Below are 26,223 nucleotides of genomic sequence, written 5' to 3'. Positions count from 1 at the left end.
ACCCCCACCTCTGCCAGGAGTTCGAGGGAGGTCGGTACTCTCTCCTGCCGCCCCCCTCAAAGGCCACCGCTTCCAGCCTGTGCCTTTGCAGCGGCCTCCACGACTACGGTCTCATGGGCTGGGGGCCAGCAGCCGCCCCCACAAAGGGGCCTGGAACCCGGGGGACTACGGGGACGCTTCAACAAGCGGGCTGGACGGGGACACTGCCCGGGCAAGGGAGAGTGGGAAAACAGCCCGACCATACCCAGGCCCCCGCAGCCCCAGCATACGGTGAGCACCGCAGAGGGGCATTCCCTCCCCCTAAGTCACCGGAGCCCTTCCCCCGGCTCCGCCCGGTCCCTCCCGGCTCCCCACCGCCCATCTCCCCAGCCCTGCTGCCGCTCCAGCCCCGCCCCTGGGATCCGCGAGACCACCGCAAGGGTGGGGAGGGCCCAGGGACGCTGTCCCGCGCCCCCTCCGGGTCATGCGCTCACCGCCGAGCGCCGCGCCGCACGACCCGCCGGGCCACCAGGTGCGGGCTTGGGGGAGGGGAGAAGGGGGGGCGGGGAGTCAGGGGGCGGGGCTCAAACTTAAAGGGGCCGTGACCGCCCTGCTGCGGCCCAGGCCCAGCGGAAGCTGTCTGAAGAGGCGGGGCCTTAAGACTGCGTTGCAGCCTGACGGGAAGAGCCGTGAGTCTTAAAGGGGAAGAGCACCTTAGAGAGCAGGTCATGGAGAGTCGACTCTAGGAGCGCTCAAAAAGGCCACGGGCCCTAGGATTTGTTTGACGGTAAGCTCAAAGAAGAATGGAGCTAAGAAGGGCTTCCCAGGTTCTGGGGGAAAGCCTAAGACGCGAGATCTTAGGCTCAGTTGATCCTGCCTCTTCCCTTGGGCGCATTGTGACCCAAGGGGATTCGCTGCCCCTTCTGAGCCTCAGTTCTCCCCTCTAAAATGGAGCTGGCTAATGTTCCCAAGCACAAGAAAGAGAAAGGCCCTAACACCAGGGACTGGGGAGTTCAGTCCGAGGCCTTCTTCAGCCTCCTAGGTCTGCCCCACTTCCAAATAACCCCTAGCGGGGCAGCGTCACTGTCTCCATGGAGACAGGGGCCCGCCCCCGCCTCAATCCCTCTCCACCTCTGCATAATGGGGAAAATAGCACTGAATGATGACAAATTCCGGAGACCAAAATAGGGTCCAACGCATCCTGAGATCTCGAGCTGGTAACGTACAGGGAAGGTGTACAGTGAGTCAGCCCTTCCTTCCACTAAGTCAACATAGCGGCCTTATTCCCACCACTCCAGGCTGGGAAAGCACAAACATACAAGAAATGCTTTTAATCACGGAATAAGACTAAGCCTCAGGCCCCCTCATCTGCCAGAGAATGTGCTCTGCTGTCAAACCTCAAAGTCATTGGGAAACAAACCCCGATAATCTCACCCGGCTTCAAGACCAAGGGAGTCCTAGTGTCACGGAGAAGAGCAAGGAGGGGCCCAGGGCTGCCGGTAAATGAGCAAGGGCCGTAGTGCCAGACGAACAGAAGTTCCATCCCAGCCCAGGGTGCACGAGCAGAGAGCCAGGCAGGCAGCAGGTGGCGCCATGGGCCGGGCTTGTTCCCTGGCTGCTCTGCAGATTTCAAAGGTGGAGGCCTCGGGGCGGGGGGGCCCACAAGGAATGTCTGTGTAAACTCATCCCTGGGAAGACAGAGAAGCTGTTCTGACACCTCAGGGGAACAGAATGGCAGGGGAGAGACCATAAGACTGTGCAACATTTCTCCTTTTCCTTGCCTTTTTGCCCTCTTTCAGACGCCCCAATCCTATGCCCCGTTTTCTTCTGGAGAACACAAATCCCAGCCCTTGGGTGTCCCCTGTTCTCAGGCTGCCATCGTGAGGAAAATACCTAGTACCTGATAAACTAAACCACACAAGGCTGAAGAGATGCCCTCCAGACGGTGCATGCTTTTGAAAACAGGACCCGTAGAGAGAGCAATGTTTAGAGGAACCCATCTGATACAGTAGAATTTCAGAACGTCACGGCAACCAGAGTTTCCCAGTACCACTTAAACATCACGACACACATAACCTGCTCTGCTAGGAGTTTATCGACGGATTAGCAGTAAGTCACTTTGTGTGCAGATCTTGGAAGAATGCTAATAATAATAACTGATGTTTACTAAAATCCAGGCGTTGTGTAAAACACTTTGTGTATCTCAATGCTTTTAATCTTCTTAATACCCCTATTAAATAGATACTACTAGACCCACTTCACAGATAAGACTTGTGCAAAATCAGACGGCTAGGAAGTCAAAATTTAATCCAGGCATAACTCCAGGCACCCACTTCCCAGGCTTAGAGAAGACTTACTGATAAACCCTAGAGATCTTTGATCTCCTGGGCCATAGAATCATTCACAGAACTTGGTCCACAGTCCCAGAGGTGCTGGGAAAGGGCTAACAGGGTGACTTTGTAGTTTAATATTTAATTTACTGAAGCTCTGGATTTGAAACCCTAGATTTTGTTAATCCAGGTTCAATTTTAAATTCTTATTCTAGTCATAAAAGTAGTAATTTTTTAAAAAATAAAAATAATAATTTTTACTTATTCCTTAATTAATGTTTGACAATTCAAGTTCAATAGGTTAAATCTTACCATGTTTAGACACATATTGCATTGATTGTGTGCCAGGCATTGTTTCAAGCACTTTTCAACTACTGATTTATTTAATCCTCCTAATAGTTATTAATAATAACTATTATCCCCCATTTTACAAAAGAGGAAACTGAGGCACAGAGAAGTTGAGTGATTTGCCCAAGGTCATACTAATAAATAGCAGAGCTGGGGTTTGAACCCAGACCAGGGTCACCAAACTTTGTAAAGGGCTCAAAGGTCAGTATTTTTGGCTTTGTAGTCCATATAGTCTCTGTCACAGTGACTCAACCCCGCTGTTGGAGCACGAAAGCAGTCATAGGCCACACCTAAACAAATGAGCATGGCTGTATTCCAGTAATGCTTTTTATGACCACTGAAATATGAATTTTATGTAATTTTCATGTTACAAAATATTATTCTTCTTTTGATGTTTTTCCAACCATTTAAAAATGTCAAATACTTTTTTTTTTTTTTTTTGAGACAGAGTCTTGTTCTGTCACCCAGGCCAGCATGCAGTGGTGTGATCTCGGCTCACTGCAACTTCCACCTCCTAGGTTCAAGCGATTCTCCTGCCTCAGCCTCCCGAGTAGCTGGGACTACAGGCGCATGCCGCCAAGCCCAGCTAATTTTTGTATTTTTAGTAGAATGGGGTTTCACTATGTTGGTCAGGCTGGTCTCAAACACCTGACTTCAGATGATCCACCCGCGTTGGCCTCCCAAAGTGCTGGGATTACAGGTGTGACCCACCGTGCCCAGCCAAAAAATGTCAAATACTTCTTAGCTTGCAGACTATGCAAAAACAGGGACCAGGCCATAGTTTGTGGATCTTTGACCTGCACAGTCTTGTTCCAGAGTCCATGCTCTTAAACACTGCACTGTACTTTTGCTTTTTAGAAATAAAAGTCAAATTTCCTAATATTTTTAACTATGTGACATTTAATATTCATATTTTAAATACCTGACAGGGCAAACAACACTACTAGGCAAAACCTTTCTATATTTTTATTCAACCCTTTAAATCTAATAAATCAAACTTATACACATTTATTCAATTTTCTTAATCCTCTTAAAGTCATAAATCTAAAACTTTTTTCTTTTTTGCAGTTGCAAGATTTAATAGAATGAAAACAGCTCCCATACAATGGGAGGGGACCCAAAGAGGGTTGCCACTGCCAGCTCGAATGCCTGGGTTTATATCCCAATCCTTGTCCCTCCCCCTGTGCTCTCAGGCAATAGATGATTGACTATTTCTTTACCTCCTGCTTTTAGCCTAATTGGTATTTTAGTGAGCTCTTTACTACCTGATTGGTCAGGTGTGAGCTGAGTGACAAGCCCCATGTTTAAAGGTGGGTGTAGTCACCTTCCCCAGCTAGGCTTAGGAATTCTTAGTCGGCCTAGGAAATCCAGCTAGTCCTGTCTCTCAGTCCCCGCTCTGAACAGGAAAACCAAGTGCTGTTGGGGATGTTGGCCAACGACCGCTCTAACTGCTTCCTGCCGAATTGGGGCATAGTAGGTCATGCAGTTGAAATTTCCTCAGGAGCGGTGCCTTTGATGTCATCAACATAGGAGCATGGGCTAGCAGACCAGTCCAGGGGTCTGCAGTAGATCTTCGTCATGGACTGCATCTGGGCTCCATTAGAAAAACCATTTGTAGTTTTACAGCTTCGATTCTGGAAGAGACAAACTTAACAAGGAGGTTAAAGATACAGGCATTGAAATGTATGGCCTGACATGCAGGGGGAGGCACATCCAACAGTTAGTAGTGTTTTGGGATGAGGATAAGCCAGTATTGGCTGGATACGTTCCTCACTGAGGGCCCTGGTGCCTTTGGATAATTCTAGCCCTAAGTATTTAACCTGCTGTAAGCAGAGCTGAGCCTTTGGTTTGAAAACCTTGTAGCCACAGGTGGCAAGGAAGTTTAAGAGCACTTGGGTGACTTGATGGCCCAAGGTTTCTGAACGGGCTGCTAAAAGTAAAGCGTCCACATACCAAAGGACAAGAGTGTCCAAGTATGAGAACTGGCTCAAGTCTTGGGCTGATGCCTGGCCAAATAGATGGGGGCTATCCCTGAACCCTTGGGGTAAACCAGTCCAGGTGAGCTGAGACATTGGGTTCAAAGGATCTTCAAAGGCAAACAAGAATTGAGAGTCAGGATGTACAGGGATACAGAAAAAGGCATCCTTAAGATCCAGGACTGTAAACCACTCTGCTTCCTCTGGTATTTGGGAAAGAAGAGTGTAAGAGTTAGGTACAGCTGGGTATAGAGGGACAACAGCCTCATTGATAATCCTGAGATCTTGCACTAACCTCCATGTCCACTGGGTTTCTGTACTCCTAAAATTGGAGTATTGCAGGGACTATTGCATGGTTTTACTAGGCTTTGGGCTTTTAGGTCCTTAACAATCCTTCGGAGTCCTTGTTGGGCCTCGGGTCTAAGGGGGTACTGCCTTTGGTAGGGGAAGGAGGGAGAATCCTTTGGTTTAACTTGAACAGGACGGGCATTCTTGTGGCCCAGACTTCAGGATTAATTCCTTCCTCAAGTAGGGGACAACAAACGGGTGTTCCTTGTCCTATGTTCAAGTGTATAATGGCCCCTGCTTTTGCTAGTATGTCTCCCTAACAAAGGAGTGGGGCTTTCAGGCATAATGAGAAAGGCATGTGAAAAGAGTAAAGTTGCCCAGTCACAACTCAGTGGGTGGGAGAAGTACCCAGTGACTGCCTCTCCTAGGACCCCTCGGATAGTGACAGATCTGGAAGACAGTTGTCCGGGACAGGAGAGTAAGACTGAGAAGGCTGCTCCAGGAGACAGTTAACCTGCTGGCCATCAATAATCAAGCATACCCAGGGCTCTGAGAGGGTGATGGCATGGGCTGGTGCTTGCCCTGGGCACCCAGTCCTGTTGCTGGATCATCTGGTTAGTGGCTTCTGACTCAGAGGACCTTCATCCCCTGGGGCAGTGGGCCTTCCAGTGATTATCTTGACATAAGGGGCATGGACAAGGGGGTGGCTTATTTCTATTCGGACAATCTTTTTTAAAGTGCCCTTGTAGACCGCACTGGAAGCAGGCATTCAACTTGCCCAGCTTTTCCCTTTTCCAGAGCTTCCAAAGCCCGCTTGCCTGAGGGCCATGACTAAAGTGGTAACCTTTTTTTTATCCCGTTTATCCCGTTCTGCCTGCTCCTCCTGATCTCTATTATAAAAAACCAAGGTTGCCAAGTTCAATAGGGTTTCTAAGTTTTGCTCTGGGCCTAAGGTGGACTTTTGAAGTTTTTTCCTAATGTCTGCAGCTGACAGAGTGATAAACTTATCCTTTAAGATTAGTTTGCCTTCAATAGAGTCAGGTGACAGCAAGGTGTGCTTCCTCACTGCCTCCCTTAGTCTCTCCAGAAAGGCAATAGGATTTTCTTCCTTTCCCTGTATTATACCAGACATCATTGAATAATTCATAGGCTTCTTCCTAGTTTTCATTGGTCCTTCTAGCACACAAGTTAGCAAATGTCTGTGGCACCAATCTCCATGTTCTGATTCTGCATCCCAGTGAGGGTCTACACTGGGAACTGCCTGCTGGCCTGTGGGGAATTATTCTTTCCTCTGTTGTCGTCCTATCATTGACCTGACTGAGATACCAGAGATCGCCAAACTCTCAGGCTGCAGTTACGGCGGCACTTCTCTCGTTTGGGGTTAGTGTCTGATTTAGCAGTAACATTATATCTCACCATGTCAGATCAAAGGATTGTCCTAACCCTTGTCAAACATCAACATAGCCATCAGGGTTATCTGAGAATTTACCTAGGTCTATTTTAATTTGCTTCAAATCTGAGAGGGAAAAAGGTACATGCACTCTGACTGGGCCAAATTATCCTCCTCCCACCGCCTGGAGGGGGCATAATCGGGGAATATTGGCCCCTTTGGTTCATTGTTTACCCCTGTGTCTATCTCCTTTTGAACCATATGGGTTGAAGGGAGGTCCTTATTAGTTGGGGAAGGAGTTGGGGGGAGCTGGGGTAGGGAGGTAGACTCTCAGGGCTTCCTATAGGGCATAAATTACACTTTTTATATAACTGCAATTTGTCTCTTAATGAAAAGAAAGTTTGCACATATGGCACTTCACTCCTTTTGCCCTCTTTTCTACAAAAGAGGTCTAGCTATAAGATGGTGTAATAATTTATACTTCCCTCGGGAGGCCAGGTTTCTCCCGCTTGAAGAGGATATCGTGGCCAGGCGGTACTGTAGAAGAATATGTCATTTCTTTCTTAGCATTTGAAGATCAAATTGGTCCCAATTCTCCAGAATACATCTTAGGGGTGTTTTTGCCTTGGGGGGAAAGCTTCCCATCTGAAAAAAAGAACGTAGGGATGCCAGCACCCCTAGTCATTTTCCAATGAGCATTAGTTTTAGAGCATCCTCTATGATCTTAAGGCTTATTCCTTTCCAGAGTGCACAACCACCCATGGACCTCTGCTTATCGGATTATTTACGCTCAGCGATGTAGCAGTCCTGCACCTCTTTTCCCACTTTTCTTGACCATAAAGAAAGGGGTCGGGGCTGCTGGATTCTAGTGGTCCTTTACCAGCGTGCCCAACATTGCCTTTGCACTCAGGGGTGAGTTCTAGAGCTAGGCTAGGTTCCTGACTAATTTCATAACAACCCAGTTGCCCCATCTTGATGGGTTCCTATGCAAATTCATTTCAGAGAGGGTGTAGGTAACCTTTTGAGTATTGAGTTTTTGCCTACTAGGAACTTTGTCCTTCTTTTACTTTGTAGGAATATGCCCTAATTATCAATGTTAAACTTTTTGTTGCCCTGGATTAAGTCCTTTTGGGTATGAAATATGAGAAATGGATCCTGTTTATCCTATGTGCCTCTTTCCTATGAAAAGGGGAGCGAGGAGAAAAGGATGGGCTTGCTGGTTTTATGTGCTAAAGTCCAGTTAATAAACTTCTGGGTGCTATGTTGTCCTTCCCATAGTATTGACTTACATAGGATCACTAGGCGAAGCTGTGAGAGAGATAATTTCTCTCTTGGTAGATGGATTTTAGGAACACAGAGGAAGGATGTTCGCTCGTTGCCCCCATTTGCCACTACAGGAATATGCGCCTTCCTTTAATTTACTCAATTCGTTTTCATCCTGATCTATTATGTTGTCATAGACCCAGTTCCAATTGTTAAAGTACTGGGTCATCAGTTTTAAGGCCCTGGAAAGGGTGGTGGGGAACGGGTCCCACATAACTGCCCATGTCGAGAGCTGTATACCTAAACTGGGAGGGACACCAGGGGCAAGACTGCCAGGGTTCATAGCCTAGGTGCCTAAGGATGCAGCATAGAGCTTCCTTAGATCTCTTTGGAGATACAACTTGCTCTAATACTTGGGAAAGGAAGTAAAAGTCTGAAGCATTTGTACCTAGGAGGCAGGGATCGGAAGAAGTAGATTCATGGGTAAGGAGAATTTTGGGGCTACACTTACAAGAAAGTCATGGTCAGGACCCAGGATGTATGGATCAGAAGGAAAGGTAGAGGCACATGCATGGGCAACTGTTGAGTAGAGACTTCTGGCTATGCCATGATCTCAACTGGCCAATGCCCGGAGTTCAGGATGATACCTTTCTGCCTCTATTCAGCCCTCGGCTTCCCCCAGGAATATTGTGAAAGTGGAAGCTGGTTCCAAGCAGACCAACACTCCCAACCCAAAAGGGTTGGGAGTTGTTAGAAAGCCTTTTCCCAGAAAGTCTGACACCTGAGTCTTAAGTCCGGCAGCCACGCTAATTGTTTTTAACCAACAGGTGCCTGGTATTTTCCTCCAATTCTAAGGAAGGATAGAACAGAATAGCAAGCGAAAGTGGTCCAATATTACTCCCCTCTTTGGAGAATCCCTGTATGGGCCACCAAATGTTACCAGCGGGTCTTTGTTCTTAGACCTCCCAAGATGGTCGTGGACTACTCTCCAGATGGTGGCAAGCCTTTGTTCTCTGACCTGGGATTCTTGACCTCACAGACTCCAAGGAATTGAAACTTGGGCCATGCAGTGAGTGTTATAGCTCTATTAGAAGCCATGGGTCATGGAAGAGAACCGTGGAACCCAGCGACTAGTGTTCAGCTTGATTAGGACGAACCTGGGAACTTAACCATGCAGGAACAATGGTGAGCCTCTAGCCCAATCAGGAGCAGCAATGGGTGCCTCACTGGATCAAAGCACCAGAGACACCCTCCCAGGTCTGGAGGGGTGGAAGTCAGCAGCGGGTCTGCAACGGTGGCGATCAGCAATGGTGGACAGCAGACGAAAGCTCAGCTCGCGCTGGAACAAACACGGACTGGAAGAGTGTACAGTTGCAAGATTTAACAGAGTGAAAATAGAGCTCCCATACAATGGGAGGGGACCCAAAGGGGGTTGCCCAAGTCTAAAACATTACTTTCCAAATCAAAGGCTAATCCATCAGATTCTCTAAAACATCAAACATTTTAACTTATAATGTCACTTACACATCTCTGCAAGGCAAATTTACTGACTCAGGTAAGTCAAGTTTACTGGGTTAAATTTAGAACTACAGTGTAGATACTTAAAAGTCAGAGATTTGAGACTAAGACTCAAGACATAGACATATCCCCAAGACAAGGCTGAGTCACAAATGAATACTCTCAGCCCTGTTTTAGAGCTGAGCTCTGCCTGCTGTGTCATGGATCCCTAAGGAAATTTCCTCCACTTGGTAATGATATCTAAGTCATGAGTTACAACTCCTTTTTTTTTTTTTTTTTTTTTTTGAGACAGAGCCTCACTTCATCTCCCAGGCTGGAGTGCAATGGCAGGATCTCAGCTCACTGCAACCTCCAGCTCCTTGGTTCAAGCAGTTCTAGTGCCTCAGCCTCCCAAGTAACTGGGATTACAGGCATGCGCACCACACCAGGCTAATTTTTGTAGTATTTTTTTAAAAAAGAATGAGGTTTTACCACGTTGGCCAGGCTGATCTTGAACTCCTGGCCTCAAGTGATCCACCCACTTCAGCCTCCCAAAGTACTGGGATTACAGGTGTAAACCACCGTGCCCGGTCATGAGTTTCAAGTTAACCTAGTTATTATCATCTCATTTAGGTACAGCTACTTTCTTTCACAACTTCATTTGGATAAATGAATTTCTTTATTTTTTATTTATCTATTTATTTTGAGACAGAGTTTTGCTCTTGTTGCCCAGGCTGGAGTGCAATGGCACGATCTCGGCTCTCCACAACCTCCACCTCACAGGTTCAAGCGATTCTCCTGCTTCAGCCTCCCAAGTAGCTGGGATTACAGGCATGCACCACCACGCCCCACTAATTTTTGTATTTTTATTACAGATGGGGTTTCTCCATGTTGGTCAGGCTGGTCTCGAACGCCCGACCTCAGGTGATCCACCTGCCTTGGCCTCCCAAAGTGCTGGGATTACCACTGCGCCCAGCCTAATTTCTTTATTTTCTAAGTGTTCAAGTCTACATTCCTTTTGTTTGGAGGAGGGGTAATACTATGGTTTGAATGTGCCCCCAAAATATTAATGTGTTAGAAAGTTAACCCCTCTGCCCTCGTGAGTGGATTAATGTGATTAATGTCGCTATCATGGGAGTGGGCTTGTTATAAAAGCAAGCTCTCTCTGGCTTGCTTGCCCTTGCCCTCTCACCATGTGATGCCCTCCACTATGTTATGATGTAGCAAGAAGGCCCTCATTAGATAGTGGCACCATACTCTTGAACCATGAACTAAATCAACCTCTATTCCTTATAAATTATCCAGCCTCCATAACTATGACCTAAATAAACCTCTATTTTTCATAAATTACTCAGTCTGTGATATTCAGTTATAGCAACAGAAAACAAACTAAGACAGGTAGGAAATGGGGGATGACCCCATCTGATTTGATTCTTTAGTTTTTGAATGACATCAGATGCAGAGTAATAGAAGTTTCCATGCTCTGGAAATTGCAAATCAAGTTACAATCTTTACACATGTACATTTGGAAGGGCTTGTTTGTTATGATTACCTATCCCTCCTTGCAGCCCTCATAGTCATCATTGGCAGAGACAACTTGGCAAAGGATGAAAGCAGTATATGTGATGAAATGCAGCAAATCCCAAAGACAGGACCATCTAAATAGACCTGAAGAAATCTTAATTTGCTTTAAAAGTGTTCAAAGTAGTGATATCTAGATACCCAGGTATACCAAGCACTACGCACCTAGGTTTGGGTACAAATCATCTTAACTCCACCCTAGGCCACCCAGTAGAGAATGCTGCCAGATAGCAGCAAGGACTGTAGTACACACTGTCTTTACCCCTATGTCTTAGTCTGTTCTGGCTGCGATAATAAAATACCTTAGACTGAGGGCCGGGGCACAGTGGCTTATGCCTGTAATCCCAGCACATTGGGAGGCTGAGGTGGGTGGATCACCTGAGGTAAGGAGTTTGAGACCAGCCTGACCAAGATGGTAAAACCCCGTCTCTAAAAATACAAAAATTAGCCAGGCATGGTGGCAAGCACCTGTAATCCCAGCTACTTGGGAGGCTGAGGCAGGAGAATCGCTTGAACCCCAGAAGTGGAAGTTGCAGTGAGCCAAGATCATGCCATTGCATTCCAGCCTGGGTGTCAGAGCAAGACTCCATCTAAAAAAAAAAAACACCTTAGACTGGATGGCTTATAAACAATAAACATTTACTTCTCGCAGTTCTGCAGGCTGAGAAGTCCCATCAAAGCACCCGCAGATTCAGTGTCTGGTGAGGTTCTTGCTTCCTCATAGATGGTGCCTTCTTGCTGCATCTTCACATGGTGGAAGGGCTAGCCACCTCTCTGGGATCTAGACACTAATCCCATTCATGAGGCAGAGCCCTCATGACAGAATCATCTCCCAAAAGCCTCCTAACCACCTCCTAATACCATCACACTGGGGGTTAGGATTTCAACATATGAACTATGGGGCAGACACAAATATTTGGACCATAGCATCCTGCTTCTAGTAGAATCTCACCACTTTTGAAATCCAGAGAAGTTTCAGAATATGTCACCCTTGCCAAATCCAGCTGGGAACCCTTTGATTGTCCCCACACAGAAAAGGAAGGAAGGAAAAAAGAAAGCAAGATTTTTTTACTTGGGAATATTTCCCCAAATGAGTGGTTTTGCTCCCTTTTCAGGATTTTTTCACCAAATATCTATAGCATACACAGATAAGCTGTGTGCGTGTCTGTGTGTTTGTGTGTGTGTGTGTGTGTGCACACATGTGTGTGTGTTTGGAGAAAGACCCTGCTTTGGGAAAAAATGGAGTAGACACACTTTTCTCTATTCCCCCCATTCAGTACAACTTAAAACCCTGAGCATTATATGTAAACCAAACGTAAGAAGACTCTAAAAGGTGTAGAAAAGAAGGCAGACTGGCTAGGGACCACAGGACCCAAGAAACAACATGGTAATGAGTCCCATGGGTTTCCTTTTTGCCTCACATATCTCATACTGAGTGCTTCAAAGGCCAACAACCCAGAAACACCAACATACCCAGACAAAATAAATTCCAATAAAAGCCTGCTCTTTCTAACCAAAGGGTAAGAAGGGGGGCAGCCTACCAAGACAGAAACTTCTAGACAATAACCACTCCATTCTAGCTAAACACCAAATTTAAAACTGTGCCCCTAACCACACACCCAGCAAAGGCCAAGAGGGAAGTCTAGACTTCCTCCCTCATGAGGCTGTAACAAGACACCCCAATAGCCAGGTGGGTACCCCTAAAACCGAGGTGTCGGCAGAGGTATGTTCCTTCTGGAGATGGTAGGGAGAAATCTGTTTTCTTGTCTTTTCCAGCTTCTAGAGCCCACCTGATTCTTTGGTTCATGGCACCTACCTCTGTCTTCAGTCAGCAATGTCTGGCCAAGCCCCTCTACTACTGTCATCCGTCTGGTTCTCTCCCTGCTGCCTCCTTCTCTCACATATAAGGACCTCAGTGATCATATTGGGCCCACTTGGATAATCCAGAATCATCTCTACATTCTCTCTCCATATCCTGGAGGATAATCTCCAGGACCTCTACTACCAAGAGAATGCAGTAATAACTTTTTTTTTTTTTTTGAGTTGGAGTCTCACTGGAGTGCAGTGGTGCCATCTCGGCTCACTGCAAGCTCCGCCTCCCAAGTTCACACTATTCTCCTGCCTCAGCCTCCCGAGTAGCTGGGACTACAGGCGCTTGCCACCACACCCAGCTAATTTTTTTGTATTTTCAGTGGAGACGCAGTTTCACCGTGTTAGCCAGGATGGTCTCAATCTCCTGACCTTGTGATCTGCCTGCCTTGGCCTCCCAAAGTGCAGGGATTACAGGCGTGAGCCATGGCACCCGGCCAGTAATAACTTTTCTTAAGCCACTTAGTTTGTGAAAAATTTTTATAACAGCAATGAGAAGACAAGCCACTGACTTGGAGAAAATATTTGCAAAACTCCTATGTGATAAAGAACTGTTATCCAAAATATAAAAAGAACTCTTAAAACTCAACAATAAGAACATAAGGTGGGCCAATTAATCACTTCCACCTTCAACTGTAATTTCTCTTTGCCATGTGGCCTAACATATTCACAGGTTCCAGACAGTAGGACATGAACATCTTTGGGAGGGACATTATTTTGCACCACACCCACTGAAAATATCCTTCAGGAATGGAGAGAAAATCAAGACTTTCTCAGTTAAGGAAAATGAAAAGAATTTGTCCCCATCAGACCTATCCTGAGTGAATAGCTAAAGGAAGTTCTTAAAGCAGAAAGGAAACAATAAAAGAAGGAACTTTGAAACAACATGAAATAAGGAAAAATGCAGTAAGCAAAAATATGGGTCAATACAATAGGCTTAAGTTTTCTAACATGTTTGACGATTGAAGAAACATCATATCGTTGTTTTTTGGAATAAGCATTAGCTAAACAAATGAAACCTGAGTTGCCCAACCAGTTACTTATATTCACCATCTATGAGTTTCCGTAACTTCACCTTGACATTCACCACATTTTCTCATCTACAATCTGAAGGGACTGCACAACAGATATCTAAAAGTCCCTGTCTCTAAAATCTATGACTGTCCATGTATACATATGTAACAAACCTGCACATTGTGCACATGTACCCTAGAACTTAAAATACAATTTAAAAAGAGAGAGAGAGAGAGAAAAGTGGGTTTCAGGAAAAAAAAAAAAAAAGGTGGTGCCTTTGCACTCAGTGGCAAGTTTTTGTTACAGATTAATTTTTCCATAAATTGAATCAATCAGTAATTTTAAGGTTTTGTTTTTTCTAAGTGGAAGAGTTCAGGATTACACTCTATTAAAATTTTGCCCTAAAATAAAAAAATAAAATAAAATCCGTGACTGTCATGTAGTAAGTAGTGTCAAATGCCCTCTATAAAAGCCAGTCTCGTTGTCCATTTTAATTCAATAATTCAACAAGTGTGTATTAGGCACCTATTGAGCACAAGTCCTCATGCTAATTCCTTAATTTCTTATTATTTATAATTCCTTATTATTTAGGTATTTACTCTGATGTTTGTATTATCTTTAAATCCCCTCCCAGGGCTTAACCTTACCAGTCCCACCACCACCACACACACATACTTACTGTCCACGGGAGCCTTTTCAAGCAGGCTGCTCCCACCCAGCTGCCTAAGATGGCTTCCTGTGAGACCTCCACCACATTCATTGATTCTAAAAAGTATCACTTTAAGAGAATGAGAAGACGAGCTACTAACTTGGAGAAAATATTTGAAAAACTCTTATGTGATAAAGGACTGTTATCCAAAATTTTAAAAGAACTTAAAACTCAGTAATAAAACAAACAGCTCAATTTGAAAGTGGACAAAACATCTGAATAGACAAAAGAAGATATACAGATGACAAATAAGCATATGAAAAGATGTTTAGCATCATATGTCATTAAGAATTGCAAGTTAAAACAACAATGAGAGACCACTACACACCTATTGGAATGGCCAAAATCCAAAACTGTGGCAACATCAAAGTTTGACAAGGGTGTGGAGCAACAGGAACCCTTTTTTCTTGCTGGTGGGAATGTAAAATGGTACAGCCACTTTGGAAGACAGTTTGGCAGATTCTTACAAAACTAACCATACTCTTATCCTATGTTCCAGCAATCACACTCTTTGGTATTTAACCAAATGAGTTGAAAACTTATATCCATACAAACCTTTGCACAATATTATTCATAAACACCAAAAGTTGAAGAAGGGAACCAAGATGTCCTTCAGTAGAGGAACAGATAAGCTGTGGTTCATTCATAAAATGGAATATTATTCAGCAATAAAAAGAAATGAGCTATCAAGCCATTAAAAGGCATGGAGGAATCTTAAATGCATATTACAAAGTGAAAGAAGCCAATCTGAAAAGGCTTTGTAATATATGATTCCTACTGTATGACATTCTGGAAAAGGCAAAGCTATGGAGACAGCAAAAAGATCAGTAGTTGCCAAGGGGTGGAGGTCAGGGAGGAAGGATAAGTAGGTGGAAGACAGAGCATTTTTAGGGCAGTGAAGCCACCTTGTAATGGTGAACACAATCATTTGTCAAAACCCATAGAACTTACAACACAATGAGTGAAGTCTACTGAAAACTATGGACTGTGGGTGACCATGATGGGTCAATGTAGGTTCATAATTGTAACAAATGTACTTCTCTGGTAAGGGATATTGAGAGTAGGGAAGTCTGGGGGTGGGGACAGGAGGTATATGGGAACTCTCTGTGCTTTCTGCTCAGTTTTTCTGTGAACCCCAAACAGCTCTAAAAAATAAAGTCTATTTTTTAAAAAAAGTATTACTGGACTTCTTCAGATGAAAGTAGAGTATGTTTCCTACTGCCTGTTGCTGCAGAATTTAGCCAGCTCAGTACCCTTCCTCCCACATTTCTGTAACACAGAGGAGATAGTACACACCATTGGTTACACACAGCCTGTATTCTGCAGACCTTGGCTGATGACAGGGTGAGCAAGATACATTACGTGTCTCGGGGTAGCACCTATTAGCACCTGCTAAAAATTTTCGGCTAAAATTAAAGAGGGATGGTATCAGTAGATGGTATGTCATGATATAGTCATATAAGTCATAATTCCATGCATGAGTCCTGGAAGCATGGGTCTCCTTCCTCCTCACATCCTTATTCTTGGGTGTAGGTGCCCCCTTCTGCACAGTATTGTAGAAAAAAATGACAATAACTGAAGTTATAGCAGTAACTCACATTTTTAGGTAGTACTCCTGTTCCAGGAACTGTGCTAAACACATTCTCAAGCATTCTCAGTAACTTTAAGAATGTGGGAGACAAGCAGGATTGTCTGGTGAATTACCTGGGGCGCTCCTTCCAGTCGCCTGGCAAGAGGCTAGCTTGGAGGGGTGCGAAGATCATCATCGTCTTTCTCCCAGCAGGACATGCCACTCCAGACAGAACTCAACTTCCCTAGTGACCAACGGCTTTCCAACCTCTCCTCCAAGTAAGAAAAGTAATGCCTGATCTCAGTATATTCCAAGGTCTCTAAATGCTGGGCTTCATGCTTTCCTAGCTACTGCGGTAAATGATTAGCACTCAAACTCAGACTGTCAAGGCCACAAAGCCACCTATACTTGCCGCCTAAAAGTCACAGCAATAGGAAGAGGGAGCCTTCTACAACCCCTCTTCAAGATGCTGAGAGAACAGGGAACCTATTCACCTGCTGACTCTTCCACCTGCTTCATCCCACAGCAAATGACCCACTAGAGTTTTCCCTAAGGGCTTTGCAAGAAAAGAATGTAAGCCCCATGACAGCAGGGACTTCAGCCAGCTCAGTACTGGATCTCCAGGACCTAGAACTGTGCCTGACACACATAATAGATAAGGTTTTAATTGGTTTTATTATTTTTAGGTATGGTAAATCCAACAGATCAGGAAATGATTGCCACTGAAAAGATAGTTTGTTACAATTCCCAGAGAAGTGGGGGGCACACCATAACTACTTTGATATACTTCAGCAGCTTTACCAACTCCAACTATGTCAAATTGAGTGGGTTGAATTGGCCACATGGACAGCCAGTGCTGTAGAGAAATGATTGAAATGTCCGCTCCTGTATCTACCAAACCTTTAAATTTCTTTCCTTGAATAGTTATTTCACAGGTAGGATGTTTATCAGTAATTTGATTTACCCAATAAGCTGCTTTGCCTTGTTTATTTGTGCTTCCAAATCCTCCTGTTCATTTAATTTCACTTTTTCCCTTTCCCACATATGGCACAATCAGGAACTGTCCTATGTGCTCTCCTGGCTCTGCTTTACAGGGAACAGAAGTAGATACAACAATTTGAATTTCCCCATTATAATCTGAATCAATGACTCCTGTATGTATTAGTACACCTTTTAATCTTACACTAGACCTTCCTAAAAGTAATCCTATTGTCCCTGCCAGCAAGGGTCCACAGGCTCCTGTTGGGACCTTTTGCGGGGGTTCCTCAGGCAGAAGGCTCACAGCTTTTGTGCAGCATAAATCTACTGTGGCACTCCCGGCTGTGGCGGGGGACAGACATTGTACAGGGTGAGGGAATGGCCTGAGTTAGAAATGCCCTGGTTTAGAACAGGGCCCAGGACAGGCCCCTCATGGTGCTTCCCAAAATCGGGTTCCCATCTTTATCAAACTTAGAGTGACAATGACTAGCCCAGTGTTTTCCTTTTTCACATTTTGGACATGTTTCAGGCTCAACAGTTTTCTTTTTTCCCCTACCTGGTGGCCTGACTCGCTGATTTTTTTCTACATTATTCTTTAGTATGAATAACTTGTCTAAATTCTTGGAGTAATTTAAAAGGAAAAGGCTCAACTGCAGCTATAGTATTTCCCTCTTGATCTGGAGGGTATATTCTAACAATGAACTGCCAAGCTTCTGAATCACCCTCTCGTCTAGCTTGCTGAATTCCTGCCTGAATAGAACTAAGAGCAGTCACTCAAGGCACGGCTCAGTCACTGGGGCAGCTACTTTCCGCCCAGTGTCCTCCAGAAAAGAAAGATCTGGGGGGTCATTTTCTTCAAAATAACGAGAGGGTGCAGACACAGGGAAGGGATGGACCTCTCCTTCCTTTGCCACTTTAGCTTCAGCTGTCAAATAAGCATGCTCTGGAACCTCTTCTGTTACCTCACTATACTCTTGTTCCTCCCTGTCATCAGTGTGAAAAAGTTCCAAGGTGGAACGAACCAGACCCCAAACTTGCCCCATTGTTACCTTGATGCTTCTGAGCTCCCCTTCGTACTCACCACAGGGATTGCTTTAAGAGTACTCGGGTGTCCTCCAGCTTGTTTTCCATTCCAACTGTCACTGCAGTGACCCTTCGACCTGGATTCGAGCCCCCACAAATGGACGCCACTTACTGAGACCAGCTCGTTCGAGGAGACCCTAACCCAGCAGCGCTAGAATAATTAAAGACACACACAGAAATATAGAGGTGTGAAGTGGGGAATCAGGGGTCTCACAGCCTTCAGAGCTGAGAGCCCCGAACAGAGATTTACCCACATATTTATTAACAGCAAAGCAGTCATTAGCATTGTTTCTATAGATATTAAATTAACTAAAAGTATGCCTTACGGAAAGCAAGGGGATGGGCCGAATTAATTGCAGCAGGAACACGCCCTTAAGACACAGATCGCTCGGGCTTTTGTTTGTGGCTTAAGAATGCCTTTAAGCGATTTTCCACCCTGGGCGGGCCAGGTGTTCCTTGCCCTCATTCCTGTAAACCCACAACCTTCCAGCTTGGGCATTATGGCCATTATGGACATGTTACATTGCTGCAGATATTTTATTTATGGCCAGTTGTGGGGGGGCTTGCTTCCAACAGGGGCAAGTTTATAGCCAGATTTTGGAGGGCCTGCTCCCGACAGAGATATGGAAGAAAAATGTTCAGCCAGTCACTTGTCTACCACCATGGGAAACTGTCCATTGGGTCAGGGTCTAAGATCCCCAGTATACTTATTTGAGAAAGGCCACTAATTGGAACTAATGGAAGGTTAGCTCTGGTATTGACAGGGAGTATTTTCCCCATCTCACCAGGGACAGTTAGGACATTCTCATTGCTAATGGCCCTTTTGCTTATAGTAGACACACTGATTCTGGCCTAGAGGCCAGCAAGTCAGGGGCTCTTGTCTGGGAATCCCAGATGCTGATCTTGTGACACTTTCTTGGGATGAGCAATTTTGAGGTGGCAGGTGACTTTAAGCAACTGTTAACAATTTAACTTTTTGGCTATTTTTTGTGTGTGTTTTTTCCACCTCTTTTGCCCTGGCCCTATTGTTGTAAACTTTATAGGCCATGTTTAAATGTTGACTTATAGAGGTTTAAAGTCCCATTGCTGCTTTTTGTAGCTTCCTCCTAATGTCAGGGGCAGATTGAGTAGTAAAATGTATACCCAGGAGAGCTTGCCCTTCTGAGGAGTCTGGGTCTGCATTGATATATTTCCTGAGTGTCTCAAACAAATGACCCTGAAACAGTGGGATTTTTGTCTTTGAGTTATTTCTCTTGCCTTATCATAATTCACTAGCTTAACCACACACCTTTTCTTCTGCTTTTTTTTCCACAGCACAGCAAGCAGATGACAATACTTGCAAGTCATGATGAGTTGAATTTAAAAACATGGTTTATTTAACAAATTATTTTGTAAATTTTTCTGGATTCTCTGGCCAAATTTTTCCTTGTATAAAGCCAAATCACACATAGAAAATGGCACATGTACTCTGTTTCCTTATTTCTATCAGGCACCTCCCTCAGTGGACACAGGTTTGATTTTAGGGGCTGATATGGAGCCCTACTCCTGGTGGTACTGGTTGGGCTTACTTTCTCAGGCAGCAGGGGTGTATAGGCTGGGGTAGCTGGATAAGGGGAATGGGTACCCAATGACCTTGGGTGGAATTCTTCATTAGAGAACTGGCAGGAACCCCCTCAGAACTGGGGGACTGAGGAGACTCCAGGGAGACCATAGGCCTTCTAGGGGGAGCAGCTAGGAGGGGATCTCTTAGGCACAGCTTTCTGTTACTTAGAAGTAACATGAGCCAGTAAAGGACCATAAAAACCTGTACACAAGGGACCTCCTCTCATTTTCTTTCTTCTTTACAGAATGAGTCTAATGGTAAAATATTATTATAACATATAGAACCATGTTTAGGCCAAATCTATTGGTTTTCTAATTTGAATCGAATCCAAGTGGTATTGTATAGAAGATGAGTTGCTTTTTCTTGAGGCCAAATTTGAATTTGCTCTAATAGCCTAAAAGATAACCCTAGTGGCAATTCCTCTGGTATACTTGTCATTGTCCCATGTCCAACAAGGATTTCTACTGGACATAGTTTTTCTAAGTCTAGTGAAAGGGAAAGGAACTGGGCTTTTACTATGTTTCCCTTTTAGATTCTCACTTCCTGCTGAGAAGGTCTAAGTATAAGTAGCAAGGCATTATGAAAGTGGGTTAGAAGCATTTGCCAGTGAATGAACTATGACAAAAGGAGTATTTTTAAAGCAAAATGTAAAAGGAAAAGTGCAAATAAAGTGACAATAAGAAAAGAAGATGCTGTCATGGAAAATGAAAACTTTAGGGCAGGAAACAAGAAAAGGCAAGACCAATATTCCCCCTAGGGTGTGCCTCAAACCCACAATCCTAGAGGGAACATGAATGCTGAAAGCCCTGGAGCATTCAGAGTGTGGCCAACAATATCAAATGCCAATAACCCAGAGTACCAGAGTATCAGCCAGTGAGGATCCCTACACCAAATGCCAGAAATTCCAGAGTACCTGGGGCTAACCAATGCCAATAACTTCAGAGCATCTAGGGGAAAGCCAACAGTGAACCCCAAAGGCCTGGTTGGAGCCACAGAACAATGTGACTCTAGCATCCCAGAGTCAACACAATGGGAGGGCTCTCACAACCAGGTGACCTGCTTTAAACAATTGCCCAAATACACTTAACAGAAAGTCAAAGCAAAAAACACTGCAGGCAAAACACATTTAAGAACTGAAAATAAAATGGCTGGTTATTTAAGAAAGAGATAGTAAAGACAAGTCAAAAAGTCCAAGCATGTTGTAAATGGTCTTTGTAAGTTGTGATAAGGTTCATGAAGGGGAATTTATGAAAGGAATTCTGTGTATGATTAAGCTAGCTGTAATTAAAATAAAATTGCTTAAAATAGACTTTCTACTTTGGGAGGTCAAGGTGGGTGGATCACCTGAGGTCAGGAGTTAAAGACCAGCCTGGCCAACATGGTGAAACCCCATCTCTACTAAAAATACAAAAATTAGCTGGACATGGTGGCAGGCACCTGTAATCCCAGCAACTTGGGTGGCTGAGGCAGGAGAATTGCTTGAACCCAGGAGACAGAAGTTGCAGGGAGCTGACAAGATCATGCCACTGCACTGCTACCTGGGTGACAGAGGGAGACTCCTCTGTCTCAAAAAAAATTAAAAATTAAAAACAAATAAAATAGACTTTCTAAAAAACGATCTGCATGTTAAAACCAAACTTTCTTGAGGTACTGGTTTGCTAAATTATGGGAAATTTTGCTTTCAATACTATAACCGGTTGTGTTTTTTCTTTTTTAAGCTTCTCAAATTAGTGTTTCCAGTCCTTTATGGGCCATCTCTTCTCCATCTTTTAGATTTCTTTGGACTCCATCATTCTTTCTGATCTAATTACTGATACAAATTTCACTCACACACACAATCGTCATTGTGAATATTTTTAATGTCTAATGTGTGTGAGAAAGACTATTTCCAGGTACTTGGGTTTTTATCAATGTTTACTAAAATTATAATTATAAAACCTGATTTTGCATAAGGCTTTAAATTCAAATTACAAATCTTGAAATTCTGTCTATAAATGCACTAAGTGTTGTTTTTTGAAAGAAATCACTTCCGCTTGTTCTTTGATGTTTAACTCAAACAGATTTACATTTTGTTAGCAATTAGTCCTATTCACAAAGTTAGTACATTTTTCATAACTGATATAAACCATATTCATGTGCTTAATGTATTGGATTTTTTTTCCTCATGCCTTTTCATTACCTGACAAGGTAGAATCCTTATATGCAAAATCTTTCTCATCACTTAAGCAACTCTTGTAAATCTAATTACCTGATTTGCCATGCTCAGATGTTTGATTTGTCCTAAATGTTCTAATACTGCTTATAAGCTTCAGCAGCATCTTATACCTTTCAACTAAAACTCATCAGTCTAAAATCAACACATATTTCAAGTTGAAAACACAATTTAAATTGAGGTTTAACTTAAATTCACACTGGTTTTTAAAATTTATCTTAAACTTGACATCACAATATTATAATTTACCTCACTGATTCTATACTAAGTTTCACACCTTGTCAGAGTTGTAGAGTCGTTCATCCCACTAAGCAAAGCAATTTGACCTTCTCAGGAAGATTCTGGTTATTAGGTCAAAAACTTAGTACCTATTATGGAATGAATGTTTGTGTCCCCTCCTCCTAAAAAATTTATGTGTTGAAATCCTAACCCCCAATTTGATGGTATTAGGTTGGTGAAAAAGTAATTGTGGTTTTTGCCATTTTTTTTTAAAATGGCAAAACCACAGTTACTTTTTCACCAACCTAATATTAGAAGGTGGAGCCGTTGGGAGATAATTAAGGCATGAAGGTGGAGTTCCCATGAATGCAATTAGTGTCTTTCCTTATAAAAAGAGACACGAGCACTCATCCTCACTCTCTCTGGTCTCCACCATGTGCAAGAAGATAGATATCTACCAACTAGGAAGACAGCGAGCCCTCATCAGGAACCAAATCTGCTGACACCTGGATATTGAACTTCCCAGCCAACAGAATTGTGAGGAATAAATGTATTTTTTTCTAAGTCAGTGGTCACCAACCTTTTTGGCACCAGGGACCAGTTTCATGGAGGACAATTTTTCCACAGACTGGAGGGTGCAATGGTTTCGGGATGATTCAAGCACTTTTATTGTGCACTTTATTTCTATTATTATTACATTGCAATACATAGTAAGATAATTATACAACTCACCATAATGTAGAATCACTGGGAGCCCTGAACTTGTTTTCCTGCAACTAGACATCCTTTCTGGGGATGATGGGAGATATTGACAAGCCATCAGGCATTAGATTCTCACGAGGAGCACACAACCTAGATCCCTCACATGCGCAGATCATGACAGGGTTCATGCTCCTATGAGAATCTAATGCTGCCTCTGCTCTGACAGGAGGCAAAGCTCAGGCAGTAATGCCAGCAATGGGGAGCAGCTATAAATACAGATGAAGCTTCACTTGCTTACCTAACACTCACCTGCTGTTAGCACAGTTTCTAACAGACCACAGGCTGATACTGATCAGTGACCCAGGGACTGGGGACCCCTGATTTAAGCCACCCAGGCTTAAACCATCTCAAGGTGGCTGTTGAATTATAATCTTTATAATCCTTTGGTTACCTATACAATCCTTGGCCCTGAAGTTGAATTTTGGAGACCAAAACTGTGGCTGTACCCACTAAGAGTATTATATTTTTTCCAGTGTAGATATCAAAAGGAGGAAGAATCCCTCATTATATACCATGGTATTCTGTTACAGCAGCCCAATTGACTAAGACAGTGCTATAAAATAGTTACTTGTCAGATTGAAGAGCAGGACAAGAGAGCTACATGCTGCCAAGGTAATTCTCACCAGTGACCTCATGAGCATTCTCCTGGTAGATTTACCTCTGCTGACCACAGGCCAGGTTTTTGGCTGGACTGTTTCACAGCTCACATCAGCAGGGCATCTTTTGCATTGTGCCTTCTCCCGTCTTAGGTAGATGGAACAGTACTGCTCCCGTACCTGGATCCTTAGCAAGTTTTCCTCACTTAATAAGTTCTGCATTCTGTATTGCATTTTTCTTGTCTCACCAGACCTGTTAATGGCCTTGTCTAACCCTCTAATTGAGGGTCATCAGACCCACATACACCTTTTCTCTTTCATACACATCTGGCCTGGCCTCTAAATCCTCATACTCCTTTAATATTGTCTAGCTTGTCTTCAAAGACCATAAACCTTTCTCCCAATGAAATTTCCCTCTTCCTCCATCTTAATCGCCTTTTATTTTTCTTTTGTTTTTATTTATTTTCACTGCACCTGTTCCAGAAGAAAGACTAAATTCTATGTTGTTTTGTTGTTGCTGCTGCTGTCTTTAACTAGTTCTTCCTTGATTCCTTGAGCAAATCTGATTCTTAGAATGTTTTAAACATAGGCATTTTAATTGCCTTCTTGAGCCTTTGGGTTTGCAGTAAGTTCAGTTATCTCTGTATCTTAACAAGAAAATGGTATATAATGAGGGATTCCTCCTCCTTTTGATATCTACATTGGAAAAAATATAATACTCTTAGTGGGTAAAGTCACAGTTTTGGTCTCCAAAATTCAACTTCATGGCCAAGGATTGTATAGGTAACCAAAGCATTATAAAGATTACAATTCAACAGCCACCTTGAGATGGTTGGAAGTAACTCCTCAGAGCTTCTGGACAAGCCTTATGATCTGAGCTCAAGACACCTCCACACTTCACTGTCTCATCTCATGGTACAGCTCCAAGTGACAGTAAGAAACTGACCAGGCATGGCCCACTTAGGCCTGCACAAAGCTCACACACACATGCTTGGGAGAACAACTTAGCTTCTTTTTAGATTTGAAGCTCAGACTGAAAACCTGGCTGAAAAACACAACAGAAAAAAAAATCATTGCATCCACTAATGCTTACCTAGAAAGCTTATATTTTTGAGAATCTTTTGAGATTCTGACCATTTTGAGATGATTCCAAAGGACTTTCTATATGGTAAGCTAACCTCCTCTATCTTTGCCTTCCGTGCAGCACTAGGTCACCTTTGCTCATGCAGCTCAAAATCGGCCACAGAAGTTGGAATCCAAAACTCTGTGAGATCTTGCTTACTAAGACCCTAGCAGCTCAGTTCCTGTGTGCTGAAGCCCCCATCTATTAAAAAATAATAACAGGCCAGGTGCAATGGCTCATGCCTGTAATCCCAGCACTTTGGGAGGCCGAGGTGGGTGGATCACCTGAGGTCGGGAATTCGAGACCAGCCTGACCAACATGGAGAAACCTCATCCCTATTAAAAATACAAAAATTAGCCGGGTGTGGTGGCACATGCCTGTAATCCCAGCTACTTGGGAGGCTGAGGCAGGGGAATCGCTTTAACCCAGGAAGCAGACGTTGCAGTGAGCTGAGATCGCGCCATTGCACTCCAGCCTGGGCAACAAATGCGAAACTCCGTCTCAAATAATAACAATAGTAATAACACTGTGCCTGTTTAAATAATAACACTGTGCCTGTTCAAAACAGCCTGGCAATGATAGTCACACTCCTATGGAAATTAGCCACAGTAAGCTTCTGTGAGCTGCCAACGTGAAAAAATCCAGGTGTGTCTGGCTCCAAAGCATGTGTTCAAAACCACAACCCCATGCTGCCTGGGCTTCAGATGGAGAAGCTTGAGGAATTCTGCCATTCCTAAAACCCCATGCTTTTAAAGACCCCAGCATCGCTGGAACTAAGGATGGTTTTGTTACCTCCCGGTAATTAATGACAATGATAGCTAACAGGTAGCATGCACTTTGCAGTATGTCAGCTCTGAGTTATTCAAAAAAGGTTATCTTGTTTAAGCCTCATTCAACCCCTTGAGTAAGTAATTTCCCCATTTAGGTGATGAACCAACCCTTAGAGAAGCTGAAGACCAAGAGTCAACACTAAGTTCCTGGAATATGAACATAGGCAGCACTGACAGCAAAGTCCATGTTCTCAGCTCCCTCCCCACCACCACCGCACCCAGCAAAAGGAGCCCTCTGTGCTTTGGGATTTCCTCAAAGCAAAAAGATGGCATAGCAAGAATAGGTCCCTGAGGAAGAGGGGAAGTGGTCCAATGGTCAGGGAGGGGGCTAGACTTTCAGGGGGCAAGTGGCAAGAGCAGCCTGCATCCTCCTTGGGCCTGGTACCCTGGGGCTTTGCGCAGTTGTCTGGAAATTGTGTTTGCCTCGCTTCACTGCTTCATGCCTTTCGACTTACCTTTCCTCTCTGCAGTGCCATGGAAGGAAAACTACTCTCCTTCCAGTGACCTAACTAAAAATCAGAGGTTTTCTCAAATGCTGCTTTTGTCCCCTGGTAATACCGTCTTCCCCCAGAGCCAGCCACACTGCGACTCAAGGAGAAAGGGTAACACAATCCCAACCTTTAAGTGTGGAAGGGAAGAGACCACGTCTGATGGGGGACGTGGGAGAGGGGCGACAGAGCTGGGGTGAGAACTTCTGAAACTGGAGTCAGGTGGCTGAGATTGGATATTGGGACAGAACTTCCCGTATCCTTATGAATTAGAATCCCCACCCAGGAAATACAGGATTCCTACTCCTTTTCTGACAACGCCAGCTCCCCTCCAACCCGGAGACTTCATTCCCCCTCTCCTACCCACTGTCGCTAAATTTAGAGCCTCATCTGTCCTCTTCCTGTAGGACGTGAGTATTTTAAGTGCTCCGCAGCGTGGTGCCGCAGCAGAGGCAGTGACGCCAGCACCGTGGAGGTAGGCGCGTCAGCTCCTCCTCGCTGCCTGTCAGACACGC

The 26,223-nt window shown here is 44.2% G+C and overlaps 1 protein-coding gene and 1 long non-coding RNA gene across 15 annotated transcripts in view; one reads left to right on the top strand and one right to left on the bottom strand.

Annotated features, from left to right (window-relative positions):
- The window catches only part of PEX5 (peroxisomal biogenesis factor 5), a 32,287-nt gene extending 30,714 nt beyond the window's left edge, over positions 1 to 1,573 (bottom strand). For 5 of the 12 annotated variants that reach the window (XM_050749530.1, XM_050749523.1, XM_050749527.1 and 2 more), the window contains exon 1: positions 474 to 634. The gene's annotated coding sequence lies outside the window, so the exon portion shown is untranslated. Of the gene's footprint in view, positions 1 to 8; positions 635 to 1,413 lie in introns of those variants that run through there. The other 7 variants (XM_050749526.1, XM_050749531.1, XM_050749522.1 and 4 more) reach the window with 5 other exon arrangements.
- On the top strand, positions 659 to 22,453 carry LOC126931400 (uncharacterized). 3 transcript variants are annotated; one of them, XR_007717841.1, is made up of 3 exons: positions 659 to 766; positions 1,779 to 2,088; positions 22,353 to 22,453. It is a non-coding gene; the product is annotated as an uncharacterized LOC126931400 (long non-coding RNA). The 3 variants fall into 3 exon arrangements; XR_007717840.1 differs by lacking the exon at positions 22,353 to 22,453 and adding an exon at positions 19,190 to 19,316; XR_007717842.1 differs by lacking the exon at positions 22,353 to 22,453 and adding an exon at positions 8,535 to 8,549.
- Positions 22,454 to 26,223: the final 3,770 nt, after the last annotated feature.

Source organism: Macaca thibetana, chromosome 11 (assembly GCF_024542745.1).
Source record: "Macaca thibetana thibetana isolate TM-01 chromosome 11, ASM2454274v1, whole genome shotgun sequence".
Classification (NCBI taxonomy): domain Eukaryota; kingdom Metazoa; phylum Chordata; class Mammalia; order Primates; family Cercopithecidae; genus Macaca; species Macaca thibetana.
This window is presented reverse-complemented; position numbering and strand designations above follow the sequence as displayed.